At 46.0% G+C, this 23,884-nt stretch overlaps 1 long non-coding RNA gene across 2 annotated transcripts in view; it reads left to right on the top strand.

Moving 5' to 3' along the window:
* The window catches only part of LOC142083145 (uncharacterized), a 67,276-nt gene extending 44,256 nt beyond the window's left edge, over nt 1-23,020 (top strand). The window contains exons 3-5 of one of the 2 annotated variants that reach the window (XR_012673991.1): nt 7,732-7,807; nt 20,985-21,141; nt 21,974-23,020. This is a non-coding gene — a long non-coding RNA (uncharacterized LOC142083145). Of the gene's footprint in view, nt 1-7,731; nt 7,808-11,105; nt 11,308-20,984; nt 21,142-21,973 lie in introns of those variants that run through there. The other variant, XR_012673990.1, reaches the window with a different exon arrangement.
* The last annotated feature ends 864 nt before the right edge of the window (nt 23,021-23,884 follow it).

The following is a 23,884-nucleotide window of genomic DNA, read 5'->3' as shown; positions in this document are numbered from 1 at the left end:
TATTGTTATGTAGAACAGACTCCATATAAAATAGATGATATGTCACCTAGCTGCTGGTGCCTTTATTCCTTACCCATATGAGATGGAAAGTATCATGAAGCTAGACGGTATGAATGGCTGTCTTAAACTAAAACTGGTAAGAAGCGAGTGGGTGCTGGTAGATTCACTTGCCATCCGTGGGGGCTCCACATGTGCCTCATTTTCCGAATTTAATTAAAATTAAGAATTTTTCTCATATATGAAGGTCATGCTCTGGAATTTCAGAGTTCATTAGTTGCACACAGATGTGCAACAGTAGTGTAGTATGGGTCATATTCTTCAACTGCATGGTATGTAAGTGATACATAAGCTCTGAAGGTTCAAAAGGGAAAAAAACCTCTTAGCTAGGTTGTGTCAATTAGGAGTGTTCTCCCCGTGTTTGGTTTATTCGAGAAGAGTAACAGCGAAGTTTGAATTAATCTGCTTGAACCTTCTCTTTTGTTTGACTTCACACTCTGGCAGCTGGCTGGGTGCCTTTACAAAGCACGGAAAGACCAGCTTCAGCACCATCCTGTGAGAGACACCCAACCTGGGCAGAAGCATCTTACCTTAACCTGTACGAAGTGCCACTTCGCACTGCTTTGGTCAGGAGCAGGTCCTTGGGCCCACAACCGCTGTTTGCAGAGAGGTCTGTAATTAATTGACGATGTGTGGATAAATACCAGGCCCGAATTTTCTTCTTCTGTGCCCTTGCCTGATTCCTGGTTATTTTAACTGTGTTTGGGCAGTTGGAGAAGACTAGGTTGCTATTAGCCGTGACTGAAAGTCCTACAGTATTTAGACAAATAATGTAAACCTTTCTATGAAATGTTCAACCATTAATATTGAGGGGCTGCAAAATCGTATGGGACAGTAAGAAATGTCCGTGGGAAAGACTGACAGGGCCTCACTTTTCATAAAAATCTGTAGGATCATTGGTGTAATTTTTATAAAGCACTTAATTTTTTTTTTTTTTTTTTGGTGGGAAAAGATCAAAGTCACACCCAGAATATTTCTGAAGCCAGAGCGCTGAATTTTCTTCTTACGGAAGTCTGTTGGATTTTGTTTCATTCCATTTAAATTGTTATGTCGCGCTCAGCACTGCACTACTGGAAAGCCCCTCGCTCGTCCAGTGCTCACAAATGTGCTTTCCTCTTTGGGAATGGGGAGGCTTGGTGTCCGGGAAAGGGATGGCTGTACCGTATGTCCCAGTTTAGTTGGACGCAGCTTGCTTTGCAACCCATGCATATGCATTCCTGAGGACTAGATATGGCATGGTTTTGGATGGTCCTCCTGAGGATAAAAATGGATGTTCTGGTCATCCTCTGTTAGTAGATGGTTTCTGACCTTCATTATGATACAAGCCAAAAATTTCTAGCCAACCTTTTTTGACCAGAGGGTGTTATTTATTATGCTAGCTTGTTAAGAGAGCAGGAGAAATAAGGGGTATTTTATCTTTTGCAAGCAGTTTAATTTAATATGGTGAGTTGAATGTATGCCATTTGCCTAGGTGCCCTGGAATGTCAAATAAAATGTAGAAATAAGTAAAATATATTATTGTCAGATTTGCTGTAGGAGAAATGGCGTACCATCTTTCCCAAGCCACAGTTGGGGAAGGACCAAAAGTACAAAACTGGTCTAAGCACAAGAAAATAGAAGGGCTGTTTGGCAATAAGTTGTTTTCATAGCTGAAGCCCTTCAAAAAGGCAGAGGGAAATAGAGGAAGCTCATCAGCTGTCTCCTTACAAGCCAAAATAAATGACAGGTACCAAGGTCATGATACGTTTTGAGACAATCGGAGTCCGCAGGATTTTTAGACATGCTGAGCACTTCTTCCAACTGAGACAAGTGGCGCGTAGTTCCTTCCCATTCTTCCACTAATAACTCATTCAGAAGGCACTAATGCTTTTGGACTATGAGGATCATGCCCTGCTTTTTAATTGTAGAAGGGTACTGAATATATGGCAGAAAGGTAGTCACGAAATGAAGCGCTGTTAATTGATCAAGTCTGATAAATCTTCTATCAGTCAGCCCATCACTAGGAAAAGTTTTGTGTTTCTTTTTTTCAGTCTCATAGGGAACGAGTGCTCAGTACCCGTGGTGCGGTTCCTTCTCCCATTAGCAGGCAGCGTATGTACTTCCTTTTTTGCGATCTACTGTATGCAATGTCGTTATGTCCATTAGTGCAGTATTTATCAAACTTTCTGAATCTGTGACCTCCTGTTGATTCACCTCCCTCCCTGCTATTGTCTTGGATTCTTCCCTTTTTCGACGATAGAGACTAAGGCTGTAATAGCTGCCTGAAAACTCACCTTTCCCGGGGGGCTGGACTTGCTGCCAGCAAGCCAAGGTAGTTAGCAGCCCAGTGGCTGCCCCGGGTACTTGCAGGAACTTCTCAGTCCTCTGCTGTCAAAAACTGAGCTACTGCTGACAAACTTTGTTTTTTCTAACACTGTGAATATCGTTATGTCCTTTTGCAACCCATAGTTTGAGAAACGCTTCTTTAGCAGAGGTGAAGTTCCCGTCTAGAGATGAATTCCCGAGCAGCACAGTTTTAGAAAGCGACAGAAGCCAAGTTTGTTGAACCTGGGTGCAGCGAAGGTCTGTTGATAGTGGCAGAGGACCTACATAATTCCGTGTCGGTGCAGAGTCCATGTGCTCATCGGAGTTACATCTTTCTCTCATGTTCCTCTTCGAACAAAATTGTCCTTGGTAAGGGATATGGGCTATAGAAAGAGGTTTTGATGTTGGTATATTTGCTTTAAATTTAAGGAAAAAATGGAAGTATTTTTCCCTATGTTGTGTGTATATTTTTTTAGGTCTCTTGATCAGCTGGTCTTTGGTTAGGAGTTGGAAAAGATTGTACTGGAAATCTATGGGATTGCGCGACATTGGTTGTTTAAAGTAGGGCCAGATGACATTTATAATACCTGTGTTGTAGCACTCACTGTATCTCTGTCACCCCCCTGGTGCAAACAGTAAGATGCTGTTGGCTCGCAGGCACAAGTCGGGGTCCTCAATGCGATCGGGATGCGCTCCACGGATCCCCTCCCCAGCAGCTAGCCTGGCTATTGCCGTGCTCCTGCGTGAACGCCCCATCGAGCTGGGATCAGGGCACTGCTTAAGAGCTCAGGAAAATGTAAAGACGGGCTAAAGTCCGGTGTGTTTGAGACTGAACTAGAGTGAGAAAGAGGTGAAGAGTCAGCGATCCTAGGCTGCCCTCCCTACACCTGCCACAGACGCTGTTTGACCCGTTCACGTCTCTCTGTCTCAGTTTAACCGACCTGTCATGACAGTTACTCTCCGCTACAATTATTATTAATAATGTGACGATTACATAGCACCAGGGGTTATGGCTGATGCCTTCCAAAACAAATACATTAATGAGTATTTGTTAATAATTGCTCCGCTCCTTGTTTCCAGATGGGAAAAGGAGAGGGGAGCCGGCCGCCCCTGATAACCGCCTGCGCTGCAGCAGGACCTGCGGGAGAGGGCTGCAGACCATCGGGAACCCCAAGGAGAGGCTGCAGAGCCCTTCAAGACTGCTGGCGTGGCTAGGCAAGGCACCTCGTGGGCAGTTCCCGTCCTTGCACTGCAGCAGTTAGTACAACATTAAGTAAGAACACCAACCCTCTTTCCATCGTCTTTCCCCTGTAAGTGTCTTCTGCCCCCCTGCCACACTCATATTGTTTTGAAGGGTTCGTTGATAATACTTGCTGTGAGCCCTTAATATCCTTAATATCAGAGGATAAAAGATAAATAGCGATCGCACAGCTAAAATTACCTGGTTAGTTTAAGTAACACAAAAAGGTATAGTAAATATTTATATAAAAGCCAGGTAAAATACAGGGCAGGATGCTCCATAAGGAAATAATTTCTACGAGTGCACCAAGAGCAGCATTTAAGAGCAAGGCTAAGTTATGAAACACGTCCTTTAAAGGAACCATTGTGAAATAGGCCCTTGTATTTCCCTGTAATTATTTCTCTCATTGGTAATGACCTATCAATATTAATTGATGGATATTTACTGATTTCACGAGTGTCCGCTCAAGTTAAGCTTCATCGTATCTTAAAGAAATGGATACGATTCAGGGTCTTTGCCCTAAAAGCTAGCGGCAGCAAAGCCTTTCTCCCGGGACACTTTGTCACGGGGGAGATGCAGCCCTGGGTGAAGGCTGGTGCAAAATCTGTGTGATAGCTGACCCCCACCAAAACCCTGCATCGACAGCGCCGCTGCAAGTTGGGACGTTGGGGACAAACAAGTCTTGGACATTGCAGTTAGGGAAGAGTGAATTTCGGCACTTATGAGGAACGCGGCTGTGCTGGGACGTGGAGGTGGCGTGTTGCGAGTCTGTGAAAGTCACTGTTGTGATCCTGCTTTCCGGTAAACGGAGTTTTCTGTGACCCGGGTGATTATAGTGGTCGGCCTGTGTATGGCACCGAAGCACTTCGAGGTGCGGTTGACCTGGGGGGGTGAATAACCCCACTGAACGCAGGGGTCTGTCCGTGTGCTCGAAATGAGGTGTGCGTGTAAGTCTCGTGTGGAATTGGCCTTGGAAACACAAAAGATGTCTTCTGGGGAAAGGAGAGGAGAGGTGGAGGTAGGGAAGGAGGGCAGAGAGAAATTCTTTGAGAGCGCGGTTACTCCTCTTCTGTGTCGTGGCATCCAGAAAAAGAGAAAATGGGAACATGTGCTACATGATGCTGTGGAAGCTGCTCGTCTCCAGATGCGTGACGTGATAATATAAGTCAAATACGTAGTACCACAGTCTACTGGGATAGAAAAGTGTGCGTCCCTGAAGCAGAGGGGTAAATGATCGCAATGCAATTCTCCATTTTTATTCGTTTCATACGGTGAAATAAAACAGTAGGGTAAATAAAACTGAGATACAAGTATTCTCACAGGAGTTGCATACGTAAGCTTTTAAGATTTAACTTTTGGCATGTAAACAGGACAATAATTTCTGTAAGCAGCTAGTGACAGTTTCTGTGTGTGCTTGTGGGACACAGAATTTCTAGGAAAGAAGTTGAAAAAGTGAATGTTGCGGGGCTCCTGTAAACCCTTAAGTCTTTCCATTAAGTCTCAATGTCTCAGAAGCCCTTACGTCTATGAAGACAGAAACTGCAGTGCTTTGGTAGCTAGAGGAAGATTTCGTTGTATGTATATGTGCCTGCCTATGCGTACATGTGAGTGCACAGCTGCGTCTTGGGGTCTGCGCCATAGGGAGGGGAAGGTAATACAGAAGGGAAGATACAGGTTTTGGAAATATAAATGGAAGCCATTTTTTTTTCTGCTGTGGATAGTTCTGGTTTCTGAAAGCATTGTGGCTTATCCTGAAAAAAATGAGGGTTACAGAAGCATGTGCTTGGGGGACTTTGATTAACCAAGGTGCCGGTGCCAGACCGTAAGGGCTCTGTGTGGGCTGGGGTGTTCCGTGTAGCTTGCGCTCGGCGCAAGGAGGAGAAATCGTTATTGGCAGTTGGTAGCAGGGAGGTACAGTGGTTCCCTCCCCATGCAAACCAGAGTGGATAGATGCCCTCTGATTTCCTAGGCCGACGTCAGGAAGGGTATTTATCGCTGATTTACAAGCATACAGGAAGGTAAATGCAGGGGCTGGTTTTTTCCCTTGAGTTTGCATAGGAAAATAATGGAAGGCAAACATTGTCTGTTATAAGGAATATATTGGTCTGCATATGGCATTCTTTTGTGGCAGATTACAGACCCAGAGGCCTGATCCTGCTGTCAGTGAAGTTAATGGCACATTTCCTATTGATTTCAGGGAAAGAAGGAGCAGATCACAACCTAACATGAGACAGGTGAAAGCTGCTCCTTTAGAAGGATGCTGCCCATTACATTTAGGCCCCCAAATTATTTTTTCTTAGTGTCCTGGGAAAGAGATGGACATGAATTGTTCGTATTATCAGTGTAATGAGGATTGCTTAAAAATGTAAATGTCTTCTTTAACACTGCTGAACCGAAAATAGAAAAGATTCTGCCAGTGCATGAAAGTGAAACTGGCTGAGAACAAAAGTGAAACCAACAGGTGACTTTCACTCCCCAGGCTGAGGGAAATGCAGAAAAGTAAATCCTAAACAGGTGATGCTGAACAGTAAATTTGAATTTTAAAATTTTCGTTACTTTTATTAGTGTAGAAAAGTGTTGCTAGTGATCTAGATAAAGATTTCCCCCAAGAAAGGTGTTTTCTCTTGATGGTATCTCTTTAAAAAGTCAGAATCAGTTAAAAATGTCTATTTTTTTCTTTACGATGTTAAGGGGCATCTCTGCATGTTACCCCCTTTTCCTCTTTCATGCTTTGCATCACAGGCTTGCGAGTCATTCACACTTAGTATGCCGACAGGAGCAGGTACTAGAGCAGGACAGGGCTCACCTTGCTTTGCAAAAGTATGGGTGACTGTAATCAGCAAGTTCCTAGAGAAGGGAAAAAAAAACCCATCTTGAAAAATATATGAAAATGACGGTAGAATGTGTTTAATCTGTTAAACACTAAAAAATGAGAGACGGCGTAGCAAATGGGAGAGAGAGACGTTCAGTTCTTCCTGCCCGGTCTAATAGGATCAGCAGGAGACAAATGTACAGAAAAGTGGGCAAAGACCAAACAAAGCAATAGCAGAGGGTAAAAAAAAGCATAGGGTGCCATGGAGAAAAAGAGGGACTGGAGGAAAGAAATGGTTTAGATAAGTTAACATTGTGCAAAATGCTTCCTTGGTTCACATTTGTCAATGTCTAGGAAATTGGGTGGAAAAATACATGTGCGGCAACAGTCCGCTAGGATCTAAGCAGTATGAGGAGGGTAAAATATGTGGAAGGAGAAGGGTAAAAGATGGAAGAAAAGATTTCAACACAGGCATATCTTTTTTTTTTTCTTAAAAAAAAAAAAAAAGCAGTTTAGTCATAAATACTACACCCTACAGTGCTGAGGCTTTCTGACCATGACTTACATTGATAATGCTTATTAAATGACAAACTGAAACAAGGTTTTTTTTGGAAATGTAGTACGCCGTGAATTTGTACTCATTATCTTAACTTTGTTTCCCTCTCACGTTTGTTTGAAAAAGTTTAGAGGGAAAAAGGGCATAAAAATGGTGTATAGACAGTGATTTTAGCTGGTATCTTCCTCGCAGGTGAAGGGAGGAGATGGAAGTCTCAAAACTACAGGCCTGTGTAAATTCTGCAGCATCACAAATACGTACACAATAACAGAAATCACAGAAAAACGGGTAAAGCAAACACCATATTTATCTGAGAAGTTATTCAGCTTTTAAAACAGGGGAGGGAAAAGTTGCCATGGGAAGGAACAACTCAGGACTCTGTCCCTCATATAAATGGCTTTAAAAAAAAAATTAGAGTTCGATATATGTAAAATAAATTCTTTTTTTCTTTTTTAATATAAGGTCATGTCATTTGCAGATTAAATGTTGCTAATGAGATGGAGCATGCAGCAGTATACAGGCCTCTGAGAACTGAAAACCAGGTCTGGGGAATCTGGTGCTTCGACTGGCCACGTATGGAGCTGATTTTTGACACGTGTACCTGACTTATCAAAAACAATTTTGAGGGCTTTAATTAGAATGTAGTAGGAGTTTTTAAAATGCTTTTCGGACCAGGAGATACAAAGCCTTGGGAGGGCCAGCTAATTTGAATGTGCAGAAATGGGTCTAAGCATATAATAATTTAAATCTCTTTTTTCTTAGGTTATAGGGAGCGCGGCCCAGCCCCTGCTCTGGACAGAAGGACGGCCGTCCCGGGGAAGCGAGCATCACTTCCCAGGTAACGTGCTGTTACTGACGGCTTTCGACCGCGAGAGCAAATGACTTTTCTGTTCGGATTAAATAATACCTGACCTTTTGGCCTTTTCGGTTTTGGAGTTTATTGACATTTCAGACAAACCCAAATATTTTTGTTTTCTTTTGAGAGAGGTGAGGAGGCAAAGTGTTGTGAGGGAGGGAAGTTAATGCCAAGTCCCTCTCAAGTCCGGTCGGTTGCAGGAGAACAGCAGTGCTGACGGTGTTGTACTGGATTTTCCTATTAAAAGATGCAAATGATAGGATGTTTTAGAAGGAGAGATGTATTTGTGAGCTGTGGTGTGTGTTGCAGTTCCCCTCATATTAGAATAGCAAATAAATTGGAAGTGGATGCTGTAATTTATGGTTGGTCAAAGACAGGGCTAAAAAAATTAGTTCTTTCTGATTGTACGTGGCTTTATTGTATTGACAAATATATTTGATGTGGTAGCAATTAAAAAGAGTCTGTTTTGATTAAGTTGAAGGAACGATACTTGTCTTTAAAGCATGCTGGTTAATTAAGCAAGAGTCAGTGAATGGCATAAAGCTATAGGTAGGATGCTTTTTGAGAAACTGCAATTCCTTCAGGTCAAATTAGTCAATAAGTAAAATTTTCTGATCAGGAAAGAGGCTGTATTTCTGAGATGTTGTATGCTTTGTGTAAGCTTATTATACACCAATAGAGAGAGGAGCTGTGTTAGAGTGTTGGACTTGCTGTTGTATTACGGTACATCACTTGTTCTTTCTGTTTTGAATTGTTGATTCAACTCTGATAATTTAGACAAGAGAGAAATGTAAATCCCATTTACCAAATGGGGTGTTTGTAGCATTTAAAAAAGAGAGAGATTAAAAATGGTTAGAAGTCTCTAAAATCTATAATGTTGTTCTTTAGCCTTTTAAAAGGCAAAAATACAAATACTAATATTTCCACTGGCAAAATAATATACAATATCTAAAAAACGTATAAACTGCTGTTAGAAGAGCTTTGAAATAAAAAATACGTGAAGATAGGGAGCTAGGATTTTGCAGTATTTTCCTTCCCCTAGTCTCCCTCCTTTTTTTGGCAAGGAAAATGGAAAGATTTCTTTTAAATATAAAAGGAATAAACAAATAAAATTGGAATGAAACATTATGCTTGATATTTGGTGAAATTTGTTTTCTTAGAAGCATTTTGGTTTTTAAATGTAAGTGCTGTGAAATAGTTCAGATCTCAAAGTTTGTGGGGAGAAAATGTTTCAGCATCTTTGTTCATACCTGAGGAATCCATTTTAAAAGTCCATTTTCCCTGTTTGCAAAATACATTTTTATTAGATCTATGTATTTGGGTTAAGACTTACTTAAAATTACTTAATTAGGTTATACTGAAATTCTAAGTGATTTAAAAAGGAGGATTATGGTAATATGACAAAACATAACACTATTTTCATTGAAATCCTTAAATAAAGCCCTTTTAACATGCCAATTTTAAAAATCTATAAATTTGGGGTGTTAAAATAGTACAAGATACAAAAAGGCCGAACTCATTACGGAATGTATAATCCTGTACCAGTGAGCAGGGATTTTGTAGGTACGTCTGGCACATGGGAGGTGGTCATTTACACCTTCAGTTTGGTTTTGAGCATTTCTCTTGTGGTATTGTCCTTTTTAAGACTTTATTATATATATGTAAAATACTTCTAAAATGTTTGTGGTTGATTTGTAAAGACAAAATGTAGAGAAAGAGGTAACAGCGTAGGTGCGCTAAGCTAGATGGCAGTTGATTGTGTTTTACCAGGAAATTTTGAAAAATATACCAAAGTAAAAATTGCCACAGTAAGGAATAAATTCTAAATAATTGTATTTGTGCTGTTTGGAATAGCATGGCTGTGAATTGTCTTTAAAAACCTCCTGTAAGTGTCTGAAAAACAGTCCAACATAAAAAGGCTTTCCAATTGTGTTTTCTCGAGATAAAACTATTGGCTTGTACGCTGATTTAAGGGACAAGGTATTAAAAAATAAACTTAAAAAAAAGAGCTGTATATGTGCTTTTCTTATCGATGTTTTTTTTTTTAAAAAGGACCACGTATATGTGTTTCTTTCCTCTGTGTTGTTTATGGTATGAAATAAATAATAGATTTGTAGTGATTTATTTTTTAAAAAGAAGTATTTGCATGAAAAATCTGGCAGTAGGTTTGTTTTACTTAGTATTTTAATTTTGGAGAAATGGCAGAATGTTTCTGGATATTTGCATTTGTCTCAGAGGTTGGAGCACAAGCCAGATTTCTGTGTAGTCTGTCAGGCAGTTACACGTCTGAGCATGTTACAGTTTGTAGCACTACAAATTAGAGCCATTTGACTTGTATTTGCTGCACGAGGCTTTCGTAAAAAAATATGGCAAATAAAATAGATGTATAGGGGATGAGCTCTGCCTGCGCGCGGGGCGCGTCGTGGATGCCGAGCTGCGGAGGGGGGTCGGGGGAGACCCAGTGGGTTTGACTGAGGTGCTGCTTCTGCATGAACTTGTGCTATCTGCCCCCGTCCCTCTCTGACTTTAAAAATGGATTCTGACTCTCTGGGCTATTTTTTAGTTCGCAGTGGGTTAGTGGTACGCACATCATTTGCTACGTATTTTAAGAGAGGCGCTGAAAAAGTGCTGTTTGTGTTAGTCATACGTATACCGAGCACCTATATGAAGAGCATATGGGAAGGAGGACAGAACATGATAGCGTGACCGAGTTTCCACATTACTTTCACTGCAGGATAACCCAGCATTTCCTGGTAACTTCGTCCCAAAGTTTTCTGGGGGTTGTAAGGCTATTTTTGAGTTAATTTACTTTCTACAATTTGTCTTTTGAAACAAAAATTTAAAAACCCCAAACAGTTGGACGAAGATATTTCACCTGCTTTTTATCCACTGGCAGGGAGCGGGCAGTTAGTAGCACCGCCAGTAAGAACCAGCACTAGTTGGGACCAGAAACCAGACTGCAGGAGTACAGAGACCTGCCACAGCATCAGCGGGCCGGGGCTGGGCCGGGCCGCTCGGAGCAGGCACCGCCGCCGGGCCGGGCCGGGCCGGGCCGGGCCGGCTCTCCCTCCCCGGGCCGCGGAGGAGCCGGGCCGGGGCCCCGGGCGGCCTGGCGGCGGAGGGCCCGCCGCGCGGAAGCGGCGGGGGGGGCCGGGCGGGCGGCGAGGGGCCGCGGCTGCGGAGGCGCCTCGGCGCCGCAGAGGGTTAACGGCGGCGGGGCCGGGCAGGCTGGGACTTGTAGGCGCCGCGGCATGCCGGGAGCTGTCGTAAACGCCGCCGCGACGCCCGCCCGCCATGGCGGGCCGCCTCTGTCCCGCCAAGCGGGAGCGCGGGCGGGCCGGGCGCCCCGGGCCTGCCTGCCCTCAGCCGCCGCGCTGGGGCGGCCCGGGCCCGGCCGGCGCCGCTCAAGGAGCGCTGGCTTTATCCCCCGCTCCGTGAGGGCCGGCGCGGCCCGGCCGGGGGCCCGCCTCAGGCGCCGGCAGGTCAGTGGCGGGTTTGGCCCGTTCCCCCGGAGCCGGCCGGGCCGGCTGGTGCCCTGGGGCCGGCGGAGGCGCTGGCCCGCCGTGCCCGCCGGGGAGCGGGGCGGCCGCGGCCTGCCTCCGTCCCTTTCTGCCCGCGGCTGAGCTCCCGCGGCGGTGCCGGCCGTGCGCTGCGGAGCGCCCCGGGGCGCAGGCACCGGCCGGGCGGGGGCCGTCGGGTCAGGCCGGAAGCCGCCGCGGGGCCCTGGGCCTGGCCCGGCCTGGCGGGCAGCCGCGCTCCGGCGGGGCAGCGGCGCGGCCCGGCCCGCCTGCGGGCTCGCCCAGAGCCCCTGCCCCCCGGGCGGGAGCCGCTGTTTTTAAAGACGACGTGCGGCTCGCCTGCGCGGCTCCCGCTCGGGGCTCGGCGTCCCCTCTGCTCCGGTGGCTGCGCGGGGCCGAGGCGCTGCCTCACGGGCTGACGGCGTGTGCCGAGTTCTGCTTCCACTTTCTGGCCAGCTCTGCACACATGGAAGAGCCATGCCCGCCTGCGGCCTCCGCTTGCTCGGATACCAACGCTTGCACGTGGCAGGAGGGGGTCTCAGTTTTTATCTACAAGCTTGTTTGTTTGGGCTTTGCTTTTGTTTTTTTTTTTTTTTTAATATGAAAGGGAAGAATTAAGCTGCGTGAAGGTGCTGAAGTGTGTTGAAGTTGTGGAGGGACAGACCCGTGAAGCAAACAGGACTTGGTAGTCTACCTGGTAGCAAGGGATTTTCTCCGCGGACAAAGCGGGGAGGGAAGAAAAAGGAGAAAAAAATATTACATGCGAATTTAACTTATGCTAATAGTGGGCCCAAAGTGCAAAATCAGCTTCGTGTTAAACATTCTGATGTTTCAAAGGAATTTGTTCATTAGCTGGAGGTACCTCATTTTATGTATGAAATGAACGACAAATAATAGTACGTGAAATAAATCAGTCTGAAGTGAATTTGGTAAATTTTGTTTGGGTTTTTTTTCCCTCCTTACTTTTTGAAGGCAAATCTTGAAAGATGGTGGTGCCGTGCATCAGCAGTTAGCTGAACCGGGGGCTGAGCGCGCTTAAACTTCTCATGGGAATGGAACGGGAGAGATTCTTGTTAGGTAGTTTCTTTTTCTTGGTAATAGTCATCCTCTTGAAATGCAGAAGAAAACAATTTATTTGTTAACTAATAAATGAAGGTGTGCAAAGAAAATAACACTGCTGACGTCAAACAAAAACGGGAAAGACGCTGTAATCGGTTTGTTTTCTATTGCACATGTTACAGTTCAGTTCTGAGGAGGTATGTGCGGAGCGCTACAAACCTGTTTGTATTTGTGTCCGAAAGCACATCAGATTTTGCCAGTGATCATCAGCTGAAATACAGTCCTTAAAGTACACCAGATGCGTGTAATTCTCGGAAGAAAGATAGCAAAGAAATGATTTTTTGGGGGGGGAGGTATTGTTCTGGTGGAGGAAAAATGTTGTTTTGCTTATAAAAGAAATTGTTGGGTAGACACAAAAAAGGGGTAAGTGTCTGAGTGCGTGTTTTGTAACCCCTGGTGGTTTGGGCTTGCAGAGTTAAGCTGTTGAAGGTGACTTGAGATACAAAATCAGCAAGTCCAGAACAAAATAAAAGTTCAAGACAAGGAAAATGTGAATAATGTATTGTAAGGTGTTTTAAACTTCCTAGCATGTGGCCCACTATTCCCATCTGAAAAGAACCATTGCTTTTCCAGTTCTTCAATAGGAAATTAATTTTACTGGATTCTGTTTTCTTATTTCAGTGGCAATGGAAGTGCATTAGCACAATAAATACAATATACCCCCTTTCCAAAAATGTACAATCTAACTTTAAATACTATCTAAGCAGTGGAAGCTACATGTAAAGGGGGGCAAGTAGTTGAGGGTACCCAATGGAAAGACAAGATGTGTAATACAGATGATCTGATCTGGTAGCCATAGCACACTCAGCTGTAGAACAGTTTTTGAAGGGCAAAATAAGAGACACGGAGAAAAATCAAAGGTGGGATGAAATGCAACATAGCTTTAGCAACGAGAGACTGTGCCAGACTAACTTGTCACCTTATGCTAGGATTTTCTAGAGAGAGGAAATACGCCAGATTGAATATGTTTCATTGTCAGGAGAGTGTTTGATATTGTACCATGTGAGGAAGTTACGTAAAGTGGAGAAAATTTGGATTAATTACATTGTAAGGTGACTTGGGAATGCACTGACAGATAATAGGTGGAAGGGGAATGTACTGATGGAAAGGAGGCTGTGAACTGGATTTTTTAAAGACTGTATTGGAAATTATTTAAGTTTTTCCTTAGTGACACTAGTGAGAAAGTAGAACTGCAGTGATAAAATCTTACGACACAAAACCGGTGGACTGTATCGATAGAGAGAAGGATTGGAATATCCATGTATCAACAAGATGAATCAAAACTGAGATTAATAGAATTAGATGAGATTTAGTGGTGCAAATAGAAGCTAATCACAACTTATTCCTAGAAGAGCTCATCACTTCAGTGGAGAATTGGTAGTCGGCGTAGCAGTCAGCAGCGGAATGACAGCGTGCTGCTACGTGGTGTGGCTGAGAAAATAAAAAAAGAGATGGTGTCCTAGAAAGTATTGGGGGAGGGTTTTCCTGTACATGTAGAAAATGTTAATGTCAAAGTGTATGGCATTAGTGAGACCTTATCTGGAGCCCAGCGATCGCCCACATTCAGATAAATGCTTTCCGGCAGATGGACGGAACAGATGCAGAAAAGGACCACGTGGATGTTAAGAGGAATGGAGAGGCTGTTAACGGAAAGACACGAAAGTGACAATTACACAGTTTTTATACAGGGGAGGAAAATAATTATGTGAGCTCAAGATTAGAGTAAAGAAGCAAAACAAATGCGTATAACGGGGATAATGAGCACAGTTTGCTGGAAATTACAGGAAGAGTTCTAACTATCAGACCACCGATACCCTGGAGCGGTTTCAAATGAGAAGTTTAAATTTCTTTTAAAATGAAGTTTGATAAATCCAGAAATGAACATCAATGTTTGGTTCTGTGTCGTAGTGGGGAATTTGACTCGGGAGTCCTGGGTATCCTCTCCCTTAATTCTGCATTCTTCCGTATCAGTAAAATGGATTCGGAGATGACTGTGTACATCTACAGTGGGCCCATTTTGAAAGTGCCGCTGGTTTTTGTCATCTTAATTTCCGTTTCCATTAATCAAGTTCTTTTCTTCGGTCCCCTTACTAGAAGCAGAGTAGTTTGGTTATATTTGCTATCAGCTGCTTATCACCTGCACACTCTGAGTGGTGCTGGCAGGAGAGAAGCGATGTTCTTTACCTCGCTGACTTTAAACGTCGGGAGTAGACAAACTGTACGGTTGGGACACCACGGTTGAAGGTGCACTCACACGGTGCTGCCTGGCTTCTTGTCCCTGCTATTTGTAGAAGTCTTCGTGGAACAATTTTTAGGAAAGTATTTAAATGAAAAACTTAAAGTCATCTAGGGCAAGACAATACTGCATTCTGCAATGTATGTATAATCAGCTCCCTTGGGATGTTAACTGAGACCTTGTATCTTCTTTTCTGCCTTTCAGACTGTATAGTTTTTACATACACTTAGTGCAGCACTGAAGAATTAACAGAAGAACCTTAAAATTAAAGAACATTGCTTTTCAGCAAGGCTGCTATACTCTAGGCAGACATTTTAGGTTTTTACTTGACATTTTTGCTATTTGGGAATCTCCACAAAGCAGGGAGTTAAGCAATTATTGCTCAGCCATCCATTTTAATTTTATTTTTCAGTCCACAACTGTCGCAGGTTATTCAAAGAGAAAGCATTTGTTTTAAGGAGGTAACTTCCCATTCAGCGGTCAATAGAAAATGAAGTGATGGAATCAGTCTCATCACCAATGTATGCATTAAATGCTGCCAGTGGCACTTTCCCTAGTTGCGGAAGCAGAGGAGTGAATGGATTATAAGGATTAAACTTCCTTCATCCCCTTAGAGGTGAACAAGTCATGTGAAAATGGAAGGCACATTTGGTAGGAGACAGTATGAAAGACCTGGAAGACAAAAAAAGAAATATATATTATCTCTAAATGGTTTCTAGCACATTTTTTCTATAATAGGTGGCAGGATGTGAGCTACAGACAGAAACTCGAAGCTTACAGGGCAGAAATGTGACCGTGAAGTGATTCTATGAGTATGGAATGAAACGCTTGGTTGTTATTTAACCTGGATTCGTGAAAAATAACTTTTCTTTCCCATCATGAGTCTGATTTTTTTAAAGAAAATTATTCCTATTCATAGCGGATGCTTTCCTCTGTTCTTTCCTTGACCTTTTTGAACTGGAAGGAAGTCATGGGCTTTCCCCTGAAATGGTGGGAACGCAGTGTTAGGACTACAGCAAAGGAAAATTTTGGGACCTGATTTGCCCGTGTCATCCTGCCAGGCTTTTTGCCGCAAGAAGAGGCACTTCCTCTGGTGTCCCCAGTTTTTCGTCCTCTTGTGCGGTATGACACCTCTTGAAATACTGCTGATGGGAGGAGCAAAATTATGGAAGTGAGAAGCATTCATGTGATAATTACATTCACGTGATTCAATAACAAAAGCAAAACAGCTAATATTTTAATATTAAACAAAAATAAGGTGTTAGTGCTGTTACTAGGGAGTAGGACAAATCCGTTCTTTTGCTGGTTTTATATGAACAAGTCTGGGAGGAATGCGTACACGTATATACTCACACACACACGTATGTGTACGTACACATACACCTGCTTTGCTGCACGTGCTGGCTGATGAGTGAAAACAGCAGAGGATCAATCTATAAAATTACTGGGAACCTACACACGGAACAAAATCTACGTATGCCAGAGCTTGGTTTGGTAGCAGCAGACTGGGAAAGGGATGGTTCACTGTAGCCTGCAGCAGCATTTTGGGGTTGGTTTTTTTAATTGTTGTTGTTGTTCATTTGTTTTTAATGATTATTTGTAGGAATGCTTTACGTTGCTGTAAATCTTCACATTTTCATTGACGTCTCCAGAGGAAGTGATTTACACTCGCTGAATAGACGGCCTTCGGGGGGGGGCATTATTATCATGTCTTTAGTCTTACATCATTTGCTTCCTCTTACTCCCAGAAATTAAAAATAGTCAAAGGAGAGGTAACAATAAGCTCCTCCCATAGGGAAACAAAAAGCTCTGTACCTCTGAAATGGTTGTACGGTTGGTACAAAAGCTGTTGGATGTTGTTATAGCAGCATCTATAGGAGTAGAAATAGCAAGAGGAGAAATAGGAATTTTGGCATTCCCCTGGTCTCTCTCCAACTTGTGAAAATTCTGGAAGGAAATGCCGTCTTTTGGAGCTACTTATTTTGTTTTCTGCAGTGCCTTCATGTACAGAAACTTCTCTCAAAATCTAATCAAGGCAGAATAGCCAATACGTAAGTAGGATAAAACTATTGTTTGTGCTTGTTTCGGAGCGGCGGTGGTCACTTCTGTCTCAAGTGTTTCTGTGGAAAGAGAGTCCAAATGATTGCTACTATTTTTATTGCGGTATTCGGGTAGATGACAGCTTGGTTTAAATTACTAAGGCGAAAGGAGTTTTGCTCTCCCACCGTCAAGCAGAAAGAAGCGTCGAGTTAGAGAAGCCAGACCTCACCTGTCTGAGCGAGGCAATGTTCTACTACCATAAATTCCCCAACATAATATCGACCTTTAACCCTTCTTTTCCTGCTACCATCCAGAACGTCCGGTTGCCCTCTCGGCATCTAAAGAGAAAGCTTAGCCCCCCACATCGCCTGCCGAGGTGCCATCGAGCTGCGAGAGGACCTCGGCCCCTGCCCCTGCATGGCTCTGCCTGCCGAGGTCCCGGTGGCCGTGGCGCTGGCGAGCGGCGCGTTCGCGCTGGGCTGTACCGGCACGGCGCTCCCCCACCGGTGTTAGTGGGGTCCTGCCGGGTCTCCCAAAGCAGGTGGGCTGCGGCGGGGCCTCGCGAGGTGGGACGCGCCCCGCGTCGGCTGTCTGCCGGTTCGGGGGTGCGAGACGCGGGAAGCTGAAGCTCAAATCCCACGCGCGCCTCGGCAGAGGCGTCTCCTGCGAGCTCGTGCTTCGTTCCCCCCGGGACCTGCGAGGTGTTTGGGGAAGACGGGTGTGGGGGGAGTGTGCGTGGCGGAAGAACTGCTGCTGCTTGGGCAGGAGAGAGCGCTGAAGCCGATGGTTAGGGCAGCCATCGGCAACGATGGGTACTTGGGGTCCAGATCCTTCTGGCGGGGAGCAATGAACAGTCCTGGGGATGACTGAATCTCTCGGGGTGTTTTTAAAATGCCAGCTTTAATGGTTAAATCTTTAATGGTAGAACTCTTTAGGAAGTCTGGAAGCTCGACATTTTAAAGAATTACGGAGAATTTGAGGAAGAAAATACAGAAGCACAACTGGGTGTTAAAGATAGGAAACTGAGATTTTTTTGCTCTCAGCTTCTGTCCCTGGTGAGGTCCTCGCTGAACTCTCTGCCCTCGCATTTCCTCACGCGCAAACTCGGCTTGATACACCGCACTTAACGGGCGTTCTTCAAAGCGTAATTCATGTTCGTGAAATACTGGGAGCGGCCAGGACCAAGTCTTCTAGAAGTACCAGGCTGTCTGGCAAGTGGATCTTTAAGGAGACACTCGAGGAGGGGGGATTTTTTTAAAAGGATATGATGGCAAAGCTAGTCCACTGGGATACGGAAGAGGTGAAGTAGTGATGTGGAAGAGAGGAAATGTCGCATGATTCCTGTCCCATGGATATGAACCAGCTCGTGCTAGGCAGAATCTCGGGGGGACAATAGCTGCATTGGAGGCGGGTGAGGGAGGGCTTATAGACACAGTCTTGCATTCAATATACTCCACAAAAGGACGCCGTGAAGGAGGGGTGAGTGTATATAACACAGTGCCGAGGAGGGACAATAGGTTATAGATGAGGAGACAAAGGTTTGCTATCATAGTCCATCATCTGGGTCTGAAAGTGAATGCAGGGTGACACCGGGTGTCGGCAGCGGCCTGAGGGACACGTATCCTGAACTTTGTTCATTTTATGTGGACAAGTATCTGTATCGCTTATCTACAGTTACGAAACTAGGTAGCGGTGACATCGAGGATTAAACAACGAGAACACAGTATTTCGTTTCTACAGATGATATTTTCGGCTCAAAATCAATACATTTCAGTGGGCTGTAGGATTGGAGACGGTAAATCTTCTGTTGCCTCGGCCCGTATTATGTCTCTCCACTAAACACATGCTGCACTTGGATTTGCAGCATGCGCAACTATTAGAATTTTTTTGGAAAAGTACTTGATTTCCAGTGTAGCTGGTAATTAAAAAAACCCCAAACTTTATATGCACGTCCTACTCGAGCCTTTCCTTGGTTTGCATGATGAGATGATCTGGATCTCCTCATTGTCATCGCTTCTGAGAACTCTAAACGGGGAATGGTAGCAAAAAGAGGAATTTTGAGATTTTACAAGAGACTCACCTGTTAATCCATAGTAGGTAAAAGTGCAAAATCTCTGTATGAAGTCCTAGAGGTTTGTAGTGCCATTTGCATTGTTTCCTGTTCTTCGTAAGGGGAACTGAACGGACCTTCTCATAAAGAGCAGTGTGCGTCTGCGTGGCATGTTAAATTTACAGTCTGTAGACTCAACTCGTTAATATGCCAACTGCTGTCTTGCTTTAGGTTCTATTTAGCTTCTATTGCTACGTTTGCCTGGAGCGATTTGTTGTTGAGAAATTTGGGACTTTAATCCTCGGAGCAGAAGGACAGGTTGCTGAGGCCCAAGGTTTGTTTCAGAAACCAGGAGTGTGTAGCTGCACACAGTGTGCTAACCTGGAATGCCTGGATGACTCCGTTTCAAAGCTAAGACTTGTGTTCCGGAGCTGCCTTGCCTTTGCAGGTTCCTGCCCTTCTCACAGGAACCATAGTCAGAAGTGTGCAATTGCAGGGTGAGACGTGCGCAAATCAAGATTTGTGCTTGCTCGCTTATTTATTCCGGCACTTGGTGGGACCAGTTCCATCCCTTTCTCAACCTGCTGCTGGCTGGCTCGCTTGCACCTGCGAGCTCTGCAGAGCGGGGACGATGGGCTCCTCGGTGGCGACCAGTGCCGGGGTGAGTCGGGCGCCCCTTCTTCAGGAGCGCTGAGGCGCCCGGTGTTCGGGGGTGCTGGAGGGGCTGCGGGCGAGGGCCAGCGGGCTGCTGCTGTCCAGGCCCGAGCCCCTGCTTCCTGGGGAGCGCGCCAGGAGTGAGGAGGGTGACACAGATACCTGCTTCCAGAGTTGCCCAAATACACTGCTTCCACACGTGCTTAAGACCCAGGGACGGCACGGGGCTGAGAATGTCTGCCCCAGCCCCCCCAGTCCCGCCGCCTTTCCCCCCCGTCACTGCGGCCGGTGGAGAGCCGCTTATTCTGTGTGATAAAACCAGTTTCGCTGTGTAGTGGCTTCCGCCGCGAGCACCTCGCCCAGCCCGCGCCTCTGCCGGGCTGAGAAGACGCTGGTGCAAGCCCTTTCAGGCCGGGGGGGAGAACTTGGGTTCCTGGGCGAGTGCTAAACAGCGCGTGGGCTCGGGGGGGTACCGTGGCCCCTGCGAGGGGAGGGAGTAGGTGCCTGAGAAAAGGCTCGGGACTGGGAATTCCGCACAAGGTGTCTTGCCTCACCCCAGCGGTAGGGTCCGCTGCTGGTCGAGGTGTCTTGAGAGACTGACGGGCATGCCCGACGGGTTCCTGCAGAGTTCGTAGCAGTGTAGATCCCATTCTTAGCTATTCTGCTTCTCGCCTTGGGGGTGGACCGAGGCAGGGTGTCTTAATTTGGGGCTGTGGGTCTAGGCAAAGACGCACTGCAGTGCTCAGCACCGCAGCAGCCGGGCCCTTCGTTGCATCTGGCCTCACCGCGATAAGTGTGAGTAACGGTAAGAGAGGCACGAGAGCAGAATGACTGTACGGGAGGGGGAGCTGCACTTGACTTGCTAGGATGAAAAACACATTTGTAAAGGGATAAAATTAGCGCTGGGTACAAGAATGCCATTTAGTGAAACGAATGACTACACCTCTTCTCAGTGGCAGGAAAAAAGTGACACATCACAGACAAGCAGCCGTCCCCCGTCCTACTCGCGGGGTTGCTGCAGCGGGGACGGCACCGCCGGCTGGGCTGGCCGGGCTGGGCTGGGGCGCGGATCCCAGCGCTGAGGCCCCCGAGCGCTGGGACCCCCCGGCCTCGCGGCACGTGCAGGGGTGACTGGCTTTGGTTCTCACCTGCGGGCTTGTGGCAAGAGGGGTCTTCCTCAGGTACTGGGAGAGCCGGGCAGGAGGGAGGATGTAGGTGTGAGACACGGGAACGTGGTCTCGCGGAGAGGTGTGATCGCTCCTGAGGTACTTGTGGCAGCGAAGTCACAGAAAAACTTAATAATAAAAATGGAATGTCTCTTCTTACTGGATGCTCTTTTATCCCCTATTCCTTGTATTTTATTTCTCCTCTCTGCTATATTTTTGCTTTCTTTACGTCTCCTTTTGATGCCTTCCTGTCTGTAATTCTGCATCCTTATTTTTTCATTTTTATTTACTGTTGCTTTTTTATTCATGCATGTCTCTACTCCTTTAGCTTTCCTAAATACTTTCTCTTTTGTCTCTCTTGTGATCTGCCGTACAGTTTGGCCACCTTGCATGCGGTGGAGCTGAGTTGTGGGTTGACTTAGGCTTGCATCACCACCCCGAACCGGATTGCATCTGCAGGCACCTGGAGCTGACGACATGCCTGAACTGATAAAAGCTGCTGTGGAAACGTGGATCTCTGGGGCCTTGGCAAGGTATCCCCGTATACGCGTGTCTGCACGTTGGTGTGTGAGTACCTGTCTGTTCCCCCAGCTCAGCTGACTTTGGGCTTTGCAACAGCTTATGGGAAATGGGAACAGGCCTGCAAAGCTCGTGGGAAGACCGGGATCAGCCCTGAGAAGCAGGATACGCCTGTTGCCCAGGAATGCGTGATGAGCGTCAGCAAGAGATCCAAAACCCCTCACGTGACCTTTGCATAATTCTTTCCCTTCCAGTGAGTCCCTTTCCCTGCCTGTGGCTCATCTTCTCCTAAAAGGAGACTGCAGGCCTCTCGGAGGACTGCCTTTCTCTCCGAACAGAGTAGCATAAAAAATAGCAACGCTGTTGAATAACCAGTATTATTTTTTAACACAAAAAACGTGAGGACTGCCTTGCTGTATCTGTGCTTCTCTGTCAGCGGAGCAGGTTCTGTCCTGACCCACCACAAGAAGGTTGTGCAGGCACGAGGTCTCAGGAGCAGCACAACTGCCGTGCGGTGGGCAGGAGACGTTATAATAAAAGCCAGGTGGGGTCTGACAAAGGCCAGCGGACCTCCCATAGCACCCACGTACGTCCTTCCCTCTTTCTGACCCGTTCGTAGTTGGCACCATCCCCTGGTACTGCAGCCTGGCTTTCAGGGACGCGCAGTGGCAAGCTGCCTGCTCCCTTCAGCAGGCTGCCCAAGGTTGTCTCCTTTCCTCCAGCCGCTGTTCTCGACGCTTGGTGACCCTGGTGATGGTACTGTTACCCCTCACTTAGCTCTCGTTTTGTCTTTGACTTGTAGCAGATCTCTTACTAGAGCCAAACCGGTTGCTTTTCTCTTTTCAGATGCTTTTGCCGAATCCTGTCGCTTTATTGCCTGGTCCTCTGGAAGACAAAAGAGTGAGAATCAGCGGTGTGTCGTTATCCTGCAAACAGTTTGAGAACTGCTTTGGCAGCCAATGGAAGAAAATAGCGTGATGTGGCCACAGCAAGCGCGTGCTCTTTCTAACAATTTACCGTTGCTCCATGACCCCAACGAGGAGCGACGTCCGAACCTCCCGCTGATTACCTGTGTTCTTTTCTCTTACGGCAATAACGCTGTTTCTTTCCAACACACAAGTGTGCATGCAAAAATGCCAAGATTCTCCATGCAGATTAAAGTAGGTTTACAAATTAAGGGAAGACTGGCATGGAACAATAGGAAAATTAAATTATCCCAGCAATTTTGCACTTCCTTGTGATCAAAGTCCCGTCTTTGGCGGGTGTTACGCAGGATACAGGCTCGTGAGGCCTATGAGAATTTTCCTTGTGTAAAGACTGCAGGAGTTAGCAAATCAGACTATTCTGAAAATGGTGACCAGTAAGCGATAGGTGGGCTCTCCTGGGGAAAAAACAGGGAGAAAACTCGGTGAGAGCTTGATCCTCTGCGGTGTCACCTTCCGCAATCGAGTGACTGACAAACCAAAGGAGAAAAAGGTGAGCTAAATCACTGTGAGGAGGGATGCCTCCTGTTGTGGAAGAGAACGAAATCCAGTGACGTGCTCCTTCCCATTAGGTCTGATACAGCTGCTGTATGGTAAAGTTTAATTTCTAAAAATCAACCGTAAACCTATAGGTCAGCCAATAAGACAGTGACTTGACAAATTTTTCATTGCAAGTGTATGGTAGTTTCATGCCTTTGACCTGCATCCCTGCAGACTGTATTGTTGAATCCAATGAAGTTTGAATCCCACTATGAATTTAATTGGTTTCCACAAGTAGTGTATGAACAGAAACCTTTAATTTCTATTAATTATGTATCTTTGAGTGAAAAGCTATTGCGTGTGTATATATTTAATAACAGGAAATGTAACAAACATTTATTTTTATTAAACTAATAAACCAGATAAACCTATCAAAGCACGTTTTCATTTAATTTCTTTGGTCTCGTTTCCCTTAGTACAAATGCAAGGTCATTAAGTGCGATCTCATGTATCTCAGGACACGCAGTTCATTGCATCAGGTAGATGATGTCATACCAAAGTGTCTTGTTTCTACCTAAGAGCTTTGAGGTTGCAGTAGTTTTTGTAACTGCATCCGCATGGCACCACGGATCTGATCGGGACCTCGCGGTGCAACGCTCGGGGTACTACTCACCTGTTGCATTTAGGGTAGCACCTAACAGAAGATCTTTCCAACCTCTGAAAAACGTAATCCCTGCACCGAGGAGCTCATGCCCTGTGAACAAGAAGCAGGCAAAGGTTGGGGAACATGGAATGGGACAAGGAGAGAGAAATTGTAGGTAGCTGGTAAATCCATTCGGTTTACAGTTAGCAGTCCGCGGGAGTGGGGTCTGTAAAAGGAAGCTGGATCCGAAGGGTGCCAGGCTTGGCAGGTGACCTCCCGGGGGCTGCGTCCCGCGTCAGCGTGGCACGTGGAAAGTAACGCAGCGGAGTGGGTGAGGGGAGCTGGCGAACGGCCGCAGCCTGGCAGCAGCGCTTCAGCAGAGGCAAGGGGAGCGCGGAAAGCCGGAGGTTCCTGCAAACCGGCTGGTGGCAAAGCTGCCTGTAGAGACCCGCGGACGTGGGTGCCGCCAGGCTGAGCGGCTGTGGGAGCAGCTGGGGAGCCAGCGAGCGCGCGAGGGAGAGAGCGACGTAACAGAATGGGTGACGGGGAGGATCGACTCCGGGACTGTTTTGGGTTCAGCTGGGATGGTTGGTGGGTGTCTGGGAAGGCCGACGCAGGCTCTCCCAGGTATCGGAGCAGCACGGGAAGAGG

This window comes from Calonectris borealis, chromosome 5, assembly GCF_964195595.1.
Source record: "Calonectris borealis chromosome 5, bCalBor7.hap1.2, whole genome shotgun sequence".
In the NCBI taxonomy this organism is placed as follows: domain Eukaryota; kingdom Metazoa; phylum Chordata; class Aves; order Procellariiformes; family Procellariidae; genus Calonectris; species Calonectris borealis.
The sequence above is the reverse complement of the archived record's forward strand: the minus strand, read 5'-3'. Positions and strand labels throughout refer to the sequence as shown.